Below are 18,536 nucleotides of genomic sequence, written 5' to 3'. Positions count from 1 at the left end.
ATGTTATTATCGGCCGATATCGATCTCCGGCCGATTGATCAGAGCATCTCTGCCACCAACACAATATTAAAAACACTTTATGCTCCAATAAAAATACACAGGCCTGTACAGTGTAGCATTAAAGAGCACATTACACTAGTTTAAGGCAGCAAGAAAAACCTCTATTTTAAACACTGTTAAATATAAATCAGCAAAATTTGATTCTGACATTACATAATGCACAGCTGCGCAATGGAGTCTTTGATAGTGTATGGTTACTGGTTATGGTTATTGTGTTGAACTAACTTACAATTACTCTGAAGCTTTTTTTGTTTTTGTTGAATAATTTACAGTGTGTACGTACCTCACAACATTCAGTTTTGTCGCTCTTTCTATGAGACATGGATGTCAGCTGCGGTAGAGGTCCAGCAGGATGACTCATCAATTTCCTTCAGCATCAGTGAACATCCGGTACAGTTGACTCTTTTATCCCATCCGGAGTTCCAGCTTCAGGCCGCACAGAGCTTCACCAGGACAGGATTTACAAAGCTTTATAGGCCTAAAGTCCCTCTACGGCAAACCTCACCAGATAAGACTTATTCTGCAGTAAGAAAACAGAGAAAACACAAACATTCTGATCTCCTACAAAAGTAGTTTAAGTACTGAATCACAAGACAGGAACACATGTGATCAGATCATCCAAAATATACCATAACAATTACAATATTCCGGCTCATTATAATAGCTAAGATATACCACTCAGCGGCCACTTTATTAGGTTCATCTGTCCAACTGCTCATTAACGCAAATTTCTAATCAGCCAATCACATTGCAGCAACTCAATGCATTTAGGCATGTAGACATGTTTAATCTGCTGCAGTTCAAACCGAGCATCAGAATGGGGAAGAAAGGTGATTTAAGTGACTTTGAATGTAGCATGGTTGTTGGTGCCAAACGGGCTGGTCTGAGTATTTCAGAAACTGTTGATCTACTGGGATTTTCACGCACAACCATCTCTAGGGTTTACAGAGAATGGTACAAAAAGAGAAAATATCCAGTGAGCTGCAGTTCTGTGAGCGCAAATGACTTGTTGATGCCAGAGGTCAAAGGAAAATGGCCAGCATGGTTTGAGCTGGTAGAAAGGCAACAGTAACTCAAATAACCACTCGTTACAACCAAGGTATGCAGAAGAGCACCTCTGAACGCACAACATGTCCAACTTTGAGGTGGATGTGCAACAGCTGCCGAAGACCACACCAGGTGTCACTCCTGTCAGCTAAGAACAGGAAACTGAGGCTACAATTCGCACAAGCTCACCAAAATTGGACAATAGAAGATTGGAAAAACGTTGCCTGGTCTCAGGAGTCTCGATTTCAGTGGTAAAATTCGGATGGTAGGGTTAGAATTTGGCATCAACAACATGAAAGCATGGATCCATCCTGCCTTGTATATGTCATAAAGGGTCAATCATCTCAGACTAGTTACTTGAACATAATTTGTTCACTGTACTCAAATGGCCTACACAGTCACCAGATCTCAATCCAATAGAGCACCTCTGGGATGTGGTAGAACGGGAGATTCACATCATGGACGTGCAGCAGACAAATCTGCAGCAACTGCATGATGCTATCATATCAATATGGACCATAATCTCTGAAGAGTATTTCCAGTACCTTGTTGAATATATGGCATGAAGGATTAAGGCAGTTCTGAAGGCAAAAGGGGGTCCAACCCAGTAATAGTAAGGTGTACCTAATACAGTGGCCGATGAGTGTACGTAGTTAGTTAATACCTCAGGAAAAAATGATCTGAAAATGATCCAAGCTTTGTGTCTGGTTTGGAGGATCGTAAGTGTGTGTTTTTGAAGAAGGAAAACTGTTTGTTGCCAATGAGTGACTGAAATGTGTTACTTGAATGGTTATTCGTATGCCAATGAAGGGTTTAGTCAAATTTCTCTCTCACTCACACACCCATAATTAGAAGCCAAGGTCTGTATGAATGAAAGCTAATTAGTTAATTTCATTCTTTTGTTACAGCTAAAAAAGGAAACATTTTTAATTCAGTGCTGTATCATTTGTGTGTTGGCTGTTCAGTATTCAGACTGTTTTCACACTGAAGTAATTTGTATGCTCACTGTGTGTTTTTACCTCTTATGCAAGCGTTCCTCTGCTCATCCTGTGTGCTGATTGGCCAAAACTTCACATCACGCTATTGTAGAGCTCTCATCTGAGCACAGAAAGATACAGGCCACACGTGGAAACAATGGTATCCAGGCAACAATATCTCAGCAACAGCATCCACTTCTCATTGGGCAGAGTAAAATAGTCAAGTTTTCTGAAGTGGAGAAGTTTCCAAGTTCACAATCTATGTGGTGATTGTTTTTATGGATTAAAGGGATAATTCAGCCAAAAATGAAAATTCTGAAATAAAGAAAAGTGATCATTAAATCAACCTGTTGTTCAATAAAGCCACTATTAGCTTAATGAAATACATAAATTACATCAAACATTACTGATTCATTACTTGCATCACTTGAGCTATATAAGCTGCAGAGGAGGTGAAAACATCAAAGAACAATGACTTTCATTTCTCTGTTCATGCAAAACTATTTTGTGGCTTTAAGCGGCTTGGAAAATAATGGCCAAGGTTTATGGATCCTTTTATAGTGCATTTTTGGAGCCTGACAGCTCACTACTCTTGTCTGGAACAACATTAGGTTTAATAAATAATGACAGAACACTCTTTATATCCCATTTTCATCTCTTTCTGCATGTTTGATAAAGAAACAATAGATTAAAATGACATTTTGGCAACCATGTTAGGCCAAAAAGAATATTCATATGGAAATTTCACTGTACAGTAAACTTACTCGATTTATACGACTGGTTTTCAACAGCAACTGTATAAATATGTGTTTAAGGTCTCTTGGTTCTTTGGACCTTTTTCTCATTGTCCTCATTTTTGCAGGTTTGATAAAAAAAACACTGGGAAAATTACATTCTGGCAATCAGCATTGAGGCAAAAAGCGAATTATTTTTAATAAAATGGGCTGTGTATAAACTTGGTCAATCTAAAGCCCTGATTTTCAACAGCAACTGTATAGGTCTCTTGGTACAATTATAAAGAACACATTTGAATTAAATTTGATTGGATAGGGTTAGGGTTAGGGTTAGTTAACCCTAACTTCTCTGCCATATATATTTTAACACAACAGCACAAATAAACCATATAAACTGATATAAGGTCAGCAGATTTCAGAGTGACTTCAGACAAGTCATTCTGGCAAAAAGAAAATCTGAAAAACAAGATCACAGGCAAGAATAAAATAAAGTTTTGCTTGTTTATCACATTTTCAGATGCATTCATTGCTGGTTGCAGCATCATTTAAAGCAATAGTCTGAACCTCAATTCTTGGAGGGCCACAGCTCTGCATAGTTTAGCTCCAACTAAACTCAAACCTGCTTAATAGTCTCTAGTAGTCTTAAACACCTTGATTAGTTGGATCAGCAGTGTTTAATTAGGGTTGGAGCAAAACTGTGCAGAGCTGCGGCCCTCCAGGAATCCAGTTTGAGACCTATGATTTAAAGGGTGATAAAATCCCCCTCTTTCAGTTTAAGTCTACCCTTAGGCCCCGTTTACACTAATACATTTTAGTTTTAAAATGGCGTTTTAAAATGAAAACGATCCATGCCCACACTGGCGTTTCACCTAGCATTTCTGAAAAGATCTCCGTCCACACTACACCACTGAAAACCCTCATCACATGACCACACACACACTCTGGAATGTGCTGCAGCAAATGTGCACGTCTGAGCTCCAGGCAGTCAGTGGGTGCTTGGAGAACAGCTCCCCAGGTGAGAGCAGCAAACATCGGACAGTTCATAAAAGATCTACCGCTGGATGTTATCTCACTAAAGTTGTTAAATGTGATATTTAATTCATCTTGCCTCTATCTAACGACTCTTTGGTTTTTTGAATCTATAACTTGTTCTCAGGTAACGTGTTTTGGCTGAGCGCAAAGATAAGTTAGGCTAATATATTAATTTATGTAACCTTTAAACTTTGCCTTTATTTACTTTATTATATAAACTTATTGTATTGTATTTTTGATTCCCATTACTGATGATTAAATCTGATATTCAGCAAAGGAGACAGGGTATATTTCGTATTTTTCAATGAAAGTTAAAGGAGGCAGTTATGTTATGGGCTCCATTTTGTTATAAATATGCATACAGTGAAGATGACGATCATATAAATATGTAGCTACATGATGCCTCAACATTTTTGCTGTCTGTTAAGTTGTTAATATCAAAATGAAAATAGGCAGTTCCCTATATCATGTTTTCATTTTATTAAGACAACGTAGCCAGGGAGATGTAAATGATGTTAAAAAGTACATCGTTCCCGTATTTGAAGATTTACCCGATGTGTTCTCAGAAGTTTGTTTTCCATATCAAACATGCAAAGTCTTAACTTACAAGGAAAGGATGCAAGACTGAACTTTGTGTACTTAATATTGAGAGAAAGCCCCAATCAGGCCTCTGTTTTCAGTCTACATTTTCCTTCATCCACACTGACATGAAGCAGCAGTGTTTTAAAATGAAAATGGCCTCTTCAGTATTTAAAAAGGCTCTGTTTTCATAGCTCGAAAACTCCAGGATAGTGTGGAAGGAAAGCGTAACCGTAGCAAAAGTTATGCATTTTAAAACTAAAATGTATTAGTGTAAAGGGGGCCTCAGAATCGTTTCCAAAAATGCTTCATGATGGGCGTGAAGTGCTATGAGAAGAAGAGAAGTGGGCTTGGTCAGAGCAGCCTAAATACTGCATGCCGTACTCTGTCTCACAGCTTGGCAGGTCTGTCCATATTTTTATTTTTTATTTTTATTTATTTATTTTTTATTGCATAACCATCAGGAACATCATACAACACAATACAAAAAATAAAACAAAAAAACTAATACAACAACGGTAAATATAAGAAAAAACAAAAAACAAACAAATAAATTAAATAAATTAAATTACACAAATGGATCTGTGATCAAAAAGCACGTGATATCAGGAATAATTAAGTAGCAGGCTCTTTTCATAGGATAAGAAAACTCAGTCTATGAATAATAATGAGGAACCGAAGCATCATCACTGAACAGGCAGATAGAAATACGTCACCGATTTTGATCCCGCCACAAACCCTGATGATTTATCCCGTTTTCCCCAGAATTAAAGCTAACAGGTGCTAAATTTGCCTTAATTGATGCTCAACACACACAAATCTGTTACAATTTTAAAAACCTTGAATTATCTGTCATCTTCAGTGTTTAAAATTCAAAAAACAGAAACATTAGCAATGAAAATCCCTAACAGATACGTCCACTGCGAGAGATCTAGTTGTTGCACCATCTCCTCTTTTATTCCTCCCCTGTTTTTCTCTTTTTACGGCTGCCTTCTTATATTTTTAATCTGCAGAGTATCATCTGTAGGAACAAAAGTAAGCTATAAAATAAATAAAAATGACGGTAAGACATTTAAATTCTAATATCGTGTCCAGTACCAGACATTCAGCTTAATGCTGATCTGATCCTAAAAACACAGACAAATTACTGCCGTGAATCACTGCTGGTGGAGATCCTCATATAACCTGTGTTTGGGGGGAGGGATGCTGTGCTTGTTAAGGGGGCTGAAGAGACGGTAAGTCAGCCGGTTCCCTCTGCCCGAGGCCCGAGAGGCAGGAGGAGACAGGCTGTCCTCTCGCACTCTATCAGCAAGGCTTACGAAAGACTGACAATCAGCATTTACTTTATCTCCTACTGGTGTGCGAATATCTTAATTCCGTCTTCTGATGTAATTCTTTAAATTGTTCTATCAATTATTATTTTGCTTAACATTGAAATTCACTTTTTTAAACTAATGGAGTCCATGATTTCTCTTCTTTTACGTTTTATGGAGTAGTTTGCGGTGGATTCCTGTGGTGTATTTGATTACAATGTCTGGTTTGGTCTACTTTGACGGTCAGTGGCCTCTCAGACTGCATGTACACAAATCAGACCACTAGCAAAGCAATCCTCACTCCGCAAGCACATTACACAACAGCAAGGTCAAAATATTTGTGCATGTCAACACTGAATTAGAAAGCACTGGACATGATGAAACATATTGTGTAACATCGTAATGATGTGTCTATTGTTCATGTACATTTGATTTAGGGTTACGGTTATTTGCATGTATATTTTCCTATGCTTCTGTTTATCTTATTTTTTTCTGGGTTTTTTTAAGGTTTGTAGGGCATCATTATATTGTAAAACCGCACTGGAGATATGTGTATTGTGACATACTCTATACTTAAAATGAATGACTTCTTATGGACATTCAAGCTTTTCTCCCATTATAATATTGGTACCAACATGAACATCCATTATAAAGATATTAAAGAGGATGTTGCATGTTTCAACTCTTTAAAAAAAACTTTTACAGAAAAGGCACTAATGAAGATTTTATTAATCTAAGGAATCATTTTACACTACAAGCTTTTATTTTAAATGGAAATGCTTTAATGTCTTTCATCGAACTATTTATGTTTCCATCCACCTGTTTTAATGCGCATTTTGGATGTGCACATAAAAATATTTGATGGAAATGCCAAGATGTGCATAAATTGTGAAAATTCGCATAACTGAGTAGGATAAACTTCTGATTCGATAAGAAAAAATGAGCATCAACTTTTACCGAACAAATTCCAGTATGCGCATTAAAAAAACTCATGTGATTTTGTTAAGTGAACATGTGGTGATAAAAATGTGTGTGTGAATGGACAAACCAGCAGGCTGACCACATTGTAAAACATCTGAAATGCTGTTTTGGTCATTATACACTCTTTTAATGATTTTGGTCATTAAAAACACTGTAACTATTTCAGTATGTTATTAGTAATTCCCAGGGCTGGCGCGGCCGCCTTAGGCGACACCTCCGCAACACATCCCTCACCACCTGTGTCCTCAGCAGTTTTATCTGCGCCTATAGGGCAGCAGAATAGAGAGGGCGGCGTCCGCGACACCTCCCTCACCACTCGCGTCCTCAGTTATATTTGCGACGACCCCCTCCAACCCCCGGTCTTCAATTTTATCCACGATGGATGGAAACATTTCAACATAACGTCACACTGATGTTGTAGTCCAATGTCATGGGACGTTGCATTTTGTTTGGAAGTAAAAATCAGGTTGACATCAGAACCCAATGTCAGGCTGACATCAATGTTCGACGTCGGACAGAGTTTGCATTTTGGTTGCTTTCCAATGCAACCTAAAAACAACAAAATATCAATGTCTAATGATGTTACAGCTTGACGTTGTGTGGACGTTACCACTATGACGTCTACCAGACGTCAGATTTTGGTTGCCATAGCTGACGAATAAATGTCAGTCTTTTACATTAAAATGATGTTGGTTTAAGATGTTGGCTCGACATTGGATTTTAGTCACTTTCCAACACAACCTAAAGGCTAGTTCACACCGCTTTTTTGCTCGCGTTTTTCGCCTATGTTTAATGCATCGTGACTAAAGGGCCCAGTGTAATCATGCACACCAATGCGCAAAACATCAGGCGTAAAAGCATCATAAAGAAACGCCTCATGCTCGTTTTTTTGTTTCGACACGAACCTTCTCAAAACCTTCTCCACTGATCAGATTGCCACTTTTGTTCACATGCACGGAGCTGCTGAAGTTGCAGTACACACCACCTGGATGTGTTCAAGCGCAAAACTGTCAATGCGAGTGTACATTGAAGAAGATGCCGCTATGAAGAAGAGGTGATATGAACGTGGAGCATGCCATCCATGCTTGTTCGAATCACCAGTAACTTTGGCTGTTTCTCAATATGCGTTCTTCAGTGGTCTTGCGTCCTCGTGTAATGTCATCATCATCCGTTCAGTTCCAATACTCAAGACCACAAGAACAGAGGATGCATGAAACTTCCCGGATGTGATTTTGATATCGAGGACCCACCGATGCAGACTTGAGCACCGAACTCGCTCTGGAAGTCCCAGAAGTCATTGCGACTGGAGGTGGGAAGCGCAGCATTTTATTTAAATTTATTATTAAAGTTCAGAGATATCATTTATTTATCTCAGGAGTTTCCCTAAATGAAACTGTGAAAGTAAAAATTACCATGCACATCTTAATAAAGGAATAAACACATTAAAGGTTTGTTTGTTTTTTATTTATACTGTGCAATGTATATTTATAATGTTTTTATGCATAGTATATATTTTGAAAAGGGGAAAAACAATAAATCGTTGTATGAATGTTGTAATGTTTAAATAATTTACCATTTTAAGAGCCCATATTATGGGTTTTTTAAAATGACCTTTCATGTAGTGTATAACATAGCTCTAAGTGAAGTGAAATATCCAGCTAAGGCTTAAATCTGTAAGTGTATGGTGTTTAAAACTGTTGATTCATCTTTAAAAGAGTCGACTCATAGTGCTTCAAACGAGTCGTCTTTTCTCAGAGGACGCGTTCTCTGCCCTGGCGGTCTCCCGAGTTCGTTCTTCCGAGGACACCTGGCAAGACCGGTCTCCACAAGAACGCAAGGTCGTTCTCTGCGTTCTTGGAATTGAGAAACAGCCCATAACAACAAGCGTGTCAACTTTCTCTCTTCTTCTGTGTTACAAGCTGGTGTCAGAAGCTTAAAGTTGTGTAGCGTCACCCTGTGCACCGGGGTCTTTGTGTTTTTCATTAAGCCCCACCTAACGTCAAGGAGTGATTTTGCATACTCTTCTGCTCGACGCCAGTGAAAATCGCTTGGGTATGAATGCGAAAAAACATCTCGAAAAACACTGACGATAAAAAAGTCCCGGTGTATTCGAGTCTTAAAACAACCAAATATCAACATCACTTGATGTCGTTATTGAACGTCATAATAACATTGTCCTTAGATGCTGGCGACCTAAATCCAACCAAATATTAATGTCTTTTGACGTTGTGTGTCTGCTGGGATTCTTTTTAAGAGGTTTCTGAAAAAGTAACTTTATACCAACTAGACCTGAGAGTCTTATTACATTACAGCAGTAACAAACCTCCCGAAAAGTTCATCCTGTACAAAAAGATCGACTAAATACCTTCCACTTCCTTAGCATTTCATTGTGAAATCACCCGTTTGTATTGTGACACTGTCGCTTATCACATCAATTCTACATTCTGTACATTCCTTCCTGACTCATGCACAGTGTGTTTGTTCTGTATTTGTGCAAAAGAATGACAGTGCTGATTTGAGCCACAGATTTCTACACAACCTTAGTAAACAAACACATTTCACTTTAAATAAACTTTCAGAAAAAGAAGAAAACCTTTGAACAAGTCAATTTGAGTTAAAAAGCTTACCTTAAAGTCTCTACATAATGCTACTGTTCACTATTATCACCTAGAAAAAAGGTTAAGTTAAATGGACACAAATTGATCTTTTGTGAAAATATTTGGGCATGTTATCATTACCAGCCATTTTACAGTTTATTATGAACACTGATACATTTAAAATAATATACAGATAGATTAATCTATTAAATCAGCAAATGTTTCATATTAAATCACATCCTGTGATCTACCACTCCTTTGACCAAGAATAGTTACTAATCAATTCAATATAAATAATACTTCAACCTAGCAAAAAATGCCCTTTCACAGTATATTTTGGGTCAGAAAGTTTATTAATTACATACAGTTAAAGTCAAAATTATTCGTCCTCCTGTGATTTTTTTTTTCCTTTTTCAAATATTTCCTAAATGATGTTTAACAGCACAAGGAATTTTTCCAGCCTGATCTCATGAGAAAATGTAAGTATTTTAGTTCAGTCGTACAAAAATGTAGGATTTTAAAAAAGAGGCGTGGCACCCAACCCCACCCCTAAACCCAACCGTCATTGGGTGATGAGCAAATTGTACTAAATTGTACGAATTAGATCGTACGAATAGATACGAATTAGCCACTAAATCAAAAAGTTACGAATTGTCGTGAGATTGTGTTGATTTTTCACAGTATTTTATTATAAAATTCTTTCTTCTAGAAAAAGTCTTATTTGTTTTATTTCAGCGACAATAAATGCACTTATCTTTTTTTTAAACCATTTGAAGGTCAATATTATTAGCCCCCTTTATCAATATATTTTTTATTGTCTACTGAACAAACCACTGTTATACAATGACTTGTCTAATTACCCTAACTAGCCTATTTGAGCCTTTAAATGTCACTTTAAGCTGAATAGTATCTTGAAAAATATCTAGTCAAATATTATAAAATATTATATACTAAATAAAGGAAATAATAATAATAATAATAATAATAATAATAATAATAATAATAATAATAATAATAATAATAAAATTCTAGGTAAAACTAGGTCATTTGTACATGTGATTAATTTAGGTCTTGGTAAATCAACTGTCTCATATCAACAAATTACAAAAATAATCTTTCAAAAAAGCAGTTACTTCCTTATTAGAGGAGGATTGAGGACGAAGAGGATGAACAGTGAGATCATTGTTCTCATCCTCTCCCGATTTCCTCAATCATCACAGCCATAAAGCTGATAGAAACCTTCCTCTCTCTCTCTCTCTCTCTCTCTCACACACACACACAGCAGTCAGTATGTCTCCACTCTTGGCTTCTTTCAAGCCATTCCAGGCCTGCAGTGGCTTTAAAATAGCTCCACTCTATGGACAGGAAGAGGGGTGTGTTTGGACAGGAAGTAGCAGAGAAGAGCTGGAGACGGCCGTCTGCACAGCACAGCTAAGGGGTCAAGAGTCACACACAACTCACAATGCACAGCTCTGCAGGAAAAGGACATACAGTGCAGTCCAAAAGTCTGAAACAACCAGTGGTAATGCTGCAGGTTTCACTTTTTTTTTTCTTTGATTTTAAATAAGTAGCAGAATATTATAAATAGTAAAAAAGCTTTAGGGCGACACGGTGGCTCAGTGGTTAGCACTGTCACCTCACAGCAAGAAGTATGCTGGTTCGAGCCTCGGCTGAGCCAGTTGGCATTTCTGTGTGTAGTTTGCATGTTCTCCCCGTGTTGGCGTGGGTTTCCTCCAGGTGCTCCGGTTTCCCCCACAGTCCAAATACATGCGCTATAGTTGAATTGAATAAATTGGCCGTAGTGTATGTGTGTGAATGTGAGTGTGTATGGGTGTTTCCCAGTGCTGAGTTGCAGCTGGAAGGGCAAGCACTGCATAAAATAGTTGCTGGATAAGTTGGCGGTTTGTTCCGCTGTGGTGACCCCTGATGAAAAATGGGACTTAAGGCAGATTTTTACTTCTATGTCAAGTGCATGCGTATGCTCAGAAATGCTTTAGCCTAACTTCATGCAGTTTTGTGACCTAATCTAAATTGAGGGCTATTTATGCTTTAGAAATCGCTTATAAATAACAATTAAAGGCTCAGTTATATTCTGAACAGGAAATTTTTTTAATTATTATTATTCGTTTATATTCATTTGAAGATACACAAATGAAACTAATTTAAAATAAATCTTTGCAATCTTAACTGAAATATAATTACTGTGCAGATTAAACTTTGCTAAATAACATTGAAATGTTGCATCATAATATAGTGTTAAATTATTATATTGTTGTTGTTTTATACAACTTTATGTTATATTTTGACACTCCTGTTATTCTGCAATGTTTAAACTTCACAGTAATTCTACTTTTCAGATAATATTGTAATGTATTGTTCATTTGATACTGACCCTTTAATTGTCATTTATTAGGGATTTGTAAACTTTAGATTAGGTCACAAAACTGGATGAAGTTGAGTTAATAAAGCATTTATTAACATACAAATTAACTATTAGTAAATACCTGAATAATAATATATAAACATTAATTTGAATAATTTATTAACTATTTACTAACTTATTCTGCATCTTAAAAAAAACCCCAACTAAATATAAACACTTAGAAGAACTGAGATTCACACTAAATGACAAATTGTCCATTTTTAACAAGATTTGGGAACCATTTATATTATTTTTGCAGATAGACTGAACTGATAGACTTTTACAAGACTATTGAATGCTAATTTATTTATCTTATTTAATTGTTTATTTTATAATTATCTTATAATTGATTTATAATGTCTCTTTTGGTTTCATTGTCCATGTACACCTTGCTTCAATTTTACATTTTTGTCCTAGCCAGATCCATATATGATTCTAAATGTTATTCATGTATGCCTCGTATTGTATTTTATTTTTTATGAACCTTCCATAAATATTTTGATCAATGTTAGATGGATGGGGTGGGTGGGCTTTTGAGTTCCTTTTTGTAGTAATCAAAATTCACTGTAAGTAGTACTTCTAAAAGAATTTGGATATATGGTATATCTCTTTGTAAGGATATAGGCAGTACTGTTTGTGTTTTCAATGAAAATGTAAATAAAGAGTTAAAAAAACAACTACTCTTAAATACAAATGATTTGTAAATAATACAATACTTAATTTAGTCATGAAAAATTAATCAGTAACAAAGTATGAAAGTACAGTAATTAAGCAGATTTTAAATGCTCATAAGTCAAGAATAGAGCATTTGTATCTGCAGTTATAAACTGCTTACTAAAATCTGTTAAGGTAGAGGTGATGCTTAACAGATAATGAATTCACTATTTGCTAATGCTTAATAGATGATTCATAATGTGCAATTATAAAGTGTTACCAATCTTTTTTATGAAATTAATTGGAGCATTCATCAATATACACAAATGTATACACACAATTTGTATAAATTACAAAACATAATAGCTTCAGCCTTAGGCAGAATCAACATCAGACACTCGCAAATGGAGTGTCATCTCTCTTTCCTGTCTTTTTCATTGCCAGATTGTTGTTATTTTTGGTGCCTCTTCAATGCTGGACAAAGAGAAAGTTTGACAGTGCAATCCTGGTATCTTTTTTTTGTTAAGAATATACTGGGAATTATCCAGGAAACCGGCCTCTGACAGCTGAATGTCTGTTGGCAGATTTATGAGAGCTCTAATGACCCCATATATGTGTAAGATCAGGCTTCTGTGCACGATGAGTCAAAGGCCATCGTGAGTCATTTAGCGGTGGGGTGAATTTTACAAAGAAATGTCCTGAAAGGTCATAGGTCACCTCTAAATCAAAAAGGACATATTGTGCATTAAGAAAACTACATCTATTTTAGGGTAGATTTTGCAGGCATTACTGTCATACCAATGTAGCACATTTACATGTAATTACTTTGCTTGCATAGGAAAATTTTATAGTAGTTATGAAAACCATCCAATCTAGACTAGGGCTTAGTGATTTGGCCTAAAATCAAAATCTCGATTAAATTAAACATTTTAACTTGATTACAATTAATGAACGAATATTTTATTTACTTTTTTTTTTTTGCCCTCATAGTTCATGGACAAGTTTTCTACAGTAAATATGCTCATATATTACAAGTGAGAGATTTCTGAATGAAGGGTGCATTACTTGATTTTAAACTAATTTAAGTAATCACTATCTACCATCTATGATTATTTATTGAACATCAACTTTGAACAACTGAAACTAAAACACGCATTGCTAAAACCAACAATCACTTTTTTCTTATAAAAAATTGAAAATATATAACTTTTGCAAACAAAATGAATTATTTTCAATGTTTTTCATATTAAATGTAGAAAATAAGCAGTATCTCTTCTAAATAAAATAACTTGTGTATATCCTGTAAATAATATTTTAACAAACAGTGCATTTTTTGCGTCTTCTGTAAACAAATATTTTAATGTAATAGAAAATTTGCCATCTCAAGGCATCTCTGGCACAGCTTCTAATTATCGTCAATGAAGTGCAAAGTAAGGCTCAAGAATGGGTCCACCGTTCTACTTGACCAGAGATCAGATGTGGCTGCAGATGTACTGTATAAATCAGCCTTAAAGGACACTTATGATGAAAATCAACTTTTGTAAGCTGTTTGAACAAAACTAGGGATGGGTATTGTGATTGTTTTAACGGTATTACTACTTTAATCGATTCCACTTATCGGTGCTGTACTTTAATGGTTCTCTTATCGGTACTTTTTCTAGTGTTTTTTTTAATGAAAAAACAAATTGAACAGAATTAACAACACTTTATTTCATTATTACATTTTTTTATGTAAAATAAAACAAAACCAATAACTGTAAAACAAATCCATATTTTTTTTTGTGTGTGTGTAAAAGAGTGTACAATGGTTTGAAGGAAAATCACTCTCAGTTTTTGACCATTCTTCTGGGGATGTTTTTCTGGCAGGAGTCGGGACCTTTCTTGGTTTATTGTATATAAAATACCCTCTTTGAGTTGCAAAATGCAGTTAAATGGGATAATGTTTAAGATTTTTCATTAACGAATTCACATAAATTAGTTAACAGTGTTTTGGGAGTTGACTGTGTTTTGGAGCATCTTGCAATGTAAAAATAAGCTGTTTTTTTTATAATTTCGTAATAAGCATAGTTTATTATTAGGCTATTCATAGGTTATATTTGTAAACACAGCTGATGTAAAAGCATTTTTAATGTTTAAGATTTATTTAGGCTGCAGCAGAAAAAAATACTGTTTTCATTGTAACCGAATGTGTGTTTATTTAACTATTAATGTTACACTAATTTAGCTGATTGACAGCTGGCATAACGATGTGGATGATGTAACGTTACCGTTAGTAGCTAGGTAGTCAAAAACTTTTCATTTGCTTTTCTGCAGTTAATGCTCTTTTGAACAACACTTTCACTTAGCCAGACTGCTTGTGTTTCCACAATACAAGAAATCAACCTGTTGTGTTTGTTGCAACAGGCATTGTCACTATCCATTCGGGAAATACAACCCGTCTGGTTTACTCCGCAAGCTTACGAGCTGTGTGTGCGTGTGAGTCTGTGTCGCGAGCTATGTGTGTGCACTTAGCGCAAGCCTCCGCTGAATGCGCGTGCACAGCCGAGAACTGTAAAGGTTTTTATACTTGACACACTTGTCCACAGTCATATTAGAACGATATAAACCCAACAAGTCTCTTTTTTAAAATTTCCTGACGTTAAAACAAGATGCAAATCCCAGTGATTTTAAGGCCCACCGCAACGCGACGTAGGACTGCTGTTTTCCCCACCCACTGAATTGATTGACAGGCGCCATGTTTCTATAATAACATGTATAGACAAATCCACAAAACATTTTTATTGCAAATAAACTGGCAATAAAATACTTGTTAAAACTCTTGGTGATTTCTATAAGTTTAAAATATTTTTAAAACAGAGCACATTTGTAATAAAGACAGTAAAATCACTATGTAGTTCTTAACCACTATATATTTACCACAGCCGCATGATGTCAGTAAACGCTAATACTGTATATGCGTGTGTGTGTGTGTGTGTGTGTGTGTGTGTACTACAAATTGCACTTGTGTGTGACTCATCATTTCAGAAAGGCTTGAATAAACTCCCCCACTAATACATAAAACAAGCTTACTTGGTATTTTTGCAACCCAGGCTCATTCTGAAAACGTACCTCTATATACATTTCTGGAGACCACAAAATATATCCAAGGAGTTGTATTTTTTTAATATTTTTTTTTGCAGTTTTTGTTTTCGCAAATCCACCAGAGGCCCCTGTGTACGCTTTTGAGACCTAAAACTTGAGTGCCATTCGCGGCTGTTCTCGCATAAACCCACCAGAGGCCACTGTTGACTGACTGTTTGACTGACTGAATGACTGACCGATCGACGGAAGCGGAAAAGTCGTCCATACATAGGTAAGTGGTCAGCTAGTAAGCGCGAAAAAGAAAGGCGTCATACCGCCCCGTAGTGTTCCTTTTTGAAAATGAAATGCAGCCATACGTATCTCTGGCTACATAATTCTTGATCTCCAGAAATGTATATGGGCCTACGTTTTCAGAATGAGCCTATGTTGTATTTTTGACTAATGAGCTGTATTTCAGCTTCATCCGAGTCTGTCTCTGTCACTGTGCTGTTTATCTGATGTAATTTAGATCGTTTATAGGTTCTGAATTTTGATTACTATTCGATTAATCACCCAGCACTAATGTAGACAAAATACAGGCACAAAAAATATGATAAATTATTCAATGTAAATATTCAAAAATATTCAATGTAATGTCAATTATGTAGGAAAGGTCATGCACAGTGAAAAAAGAAATCATAATAAAGGTAGTTTTGGGCTTTTTTTTATGTTGAAATGTGTTTTTCTAGCAGAGTAATGACCTCATTAGCAAATAAAGCAACCAGCAGAATCTCGTTTTAAAACAACCAACCACACGTTTCTCTCCTTGGTAATTAAATGTGACTGGTCACCTATATTTGTAACCTCTATTGACCCCCAAAACATTTCACAAGTATGTACCATCCATCAATAAAATGTGTAGGACAGGCACGTATATTTACTCACGTGCTAGCGTACCCAACAAAAACACAGTCTGGAAGGAGCCTGGTCTGGTGACGTACGGCTTTACACACACTGAAAATCAACAAAAACATAAGAAGGGAATTAATGATTAGCAGATGATCAATGAAGAATTTGTGAAGTGATAGAAAGGTTACTTTCAAAACAACAGTAAAAATCACTGTGTCATGCTGATAGATAGCACCACATAAAGCCATGAATACACTCACTGTAAAGAAAACTCTATCCAGGCTGGCAAGGTAAACGTTAGATGGTTGTATTGGGTGGCGCTTGAGAGCTTTTGGGAGTTTGTGCCAGTCTAAATTGACGTTTGGCTGTAGGAGGCCCTCTGAGATGCCCACTCATGCCTGTGGGTCAGCTGACAAGGGTGGAACAAAGTGTCTTTTGTTCACTGGCATCTTTTGTACTAGAACCACCTCCGTTTACAGAGGAAACGAATGACAAAAGCAAACCCCTGTTTTATTATGTGGCACGCACAACACACTTTTTTTTTTGGCTATGACCAGCAGTGATTGGTGATGGGCACACTTTGTACCCTGAGTAGTTTCCTGAGAGAAATCCTTTCCGGAGGCAATCTTTCTTTCTGTTTGTCTTCACTGCAAAATTTAATTGCTTGGCCTTACTTATAAGCATGCAAAATGACTGCCTTAGAAAATAAACAGTCATTTGGCTCAAATAAAATTGGACAAGAAATCTCATTGAAAGTACTTCTACGTAACAAAGTTTAGACATCACAAATAAAGAACTGCAATGAAACGTCAACATTAAAGTTAACGGCAATGGTGGTATATGCAGCTAGTGTTTTTCAGCCAATGATAAACTTCCGGTGAAAGGTTTATGTGACTATTTTCAATTTCATAAGCTTTATTTTACACCATTGATGTTTTAATGTAATTTAAATATAATCAGTTAAGCATCAATTTGGTTGTTAAAACATAAAAAGAGATGCAAGACAGTTTAAACGCAGGCGCCTCCATTGAAAATACTAGGGTTCAATTAATTTCCATATTTTAAAGGCATGGCACGGAAAAATATATTTTAATGCAGTGCTTCTTGTTTGGTCTGATACCCACTTTATATCGTATCTCAGCCAAACAGTGAAGATCGCTGTTTGTCAAAAAACAGATTTTGTATGAGAAGACAATTCACCGGAAGACCTGGGGCTGGCTGAATGAAATTAAAAGTCCGTGTGCATATAGCCCACTGACATCGATGACTGAAACATACTGTAATAATTAACTCAATTAAAAAGAGATGGCTAATAAAAAATTATATATATAAATAAAAACATTGTCTCACTGAATGAACTTAATTCTTACTTGTAGCTCTATAGGCAACTTTGTATTGAAGTTAGCAAGTCATGTCATTCAGTATTTAGAAGAAGACACGACTCGTCGCTTGGTGTTTTTACCTGTCAAGCAGAAGAGAAGTAAATTCAACATCTGTTTTCAAGTGCCATTTTCGTATATTTATGCTTTTTTTCCCCTTCCTTCAATGTCTTTCTTTCTGTTTTCAAACGGACGTTTGACTATATAAACGACTGCTGACGAAACTGCTGCTAATATTTTGGACGCTAACTGGCATATGAATCCGCCGCAGCTACCGGTTGACCATATATTGAGTTCCTGTTATGACCTAAATTGTTGACAGCAAAATATTTGCAAACAAGATGTAGTAAACTTAGTTAAATGCGATCGTAATAAAAACATGGTGGAATTATTAAAACGTAATTATTATTATTAGTATTATAATTATTATTATTATTATTATCACTATTATATAATCATAATTAATTCAATTAATTTTAAGTTGTTTAAAAATTTAAATCACAGCTTTTTATTTAGCTTTTTTCTTTAGTGATTCAAAGTGTAAATTAATCTTTCCATTTGTTTTTTTCTATAAAATTAACAGAAATTTGACCATTTAAAACTAATTTTTGACCATTTTGACTCATTTAAAAAGCCTAATTAAATGCGAATGTAATGAGAATATTCTCAAAAAACATAATAATATTCTCTTTAAAACATGGTTTATGGTGTAATTAATGTGATTCCAATGAGAATAATTGGTAGTTCACAAGTTTGTTTTAAAAAAATATTTGAAAATCACACCCGTTTTCT

At 35.8% G+C, this 18,536-nt stretch overlaps 1 long non-coding RNA gene across 1 annotated transcript; it reads right to left on the bottom strand.

The window, feature by feature from the left end:
• Positions 1–372: 372 nt before the first annotated feature.
• On the bottom strand, positions 373–16,680 carry LOC130216791 (uncharacterized). The gene is made up of 4 exons (XR_008835831.1): positions 16,626–16,680; positions 16,402–16,470; positions 2,127–2,399; positions 373–580 (listed from the first exon to the last, which is right to left on the bottom strand). It is a non-coding gene; the product is annotated as an uncharacterized LOC130216791 (long non-coding RNA).
• Between the last annotated feature and the right edge of the window lie 1,856 nt (positions 16,681–18,536).

This window comes from Danio aesculapii, chromosome 23, assembly GCF_903798145.1.
Source record: "Danio aesculapii chromosome 23, fDanAes4.1, whole genome shotgun sequence".
In the NCBI taxonomy this organism is placed as follows: Eukaryota; Metazoa; Chordata; class Actinopteri; order Cypriniformes; family Danionidae; genus Danio; species Danio aesculapii.
This window is presented reverse-complemented; position numbering and strand designations above follow the sequence as displayed.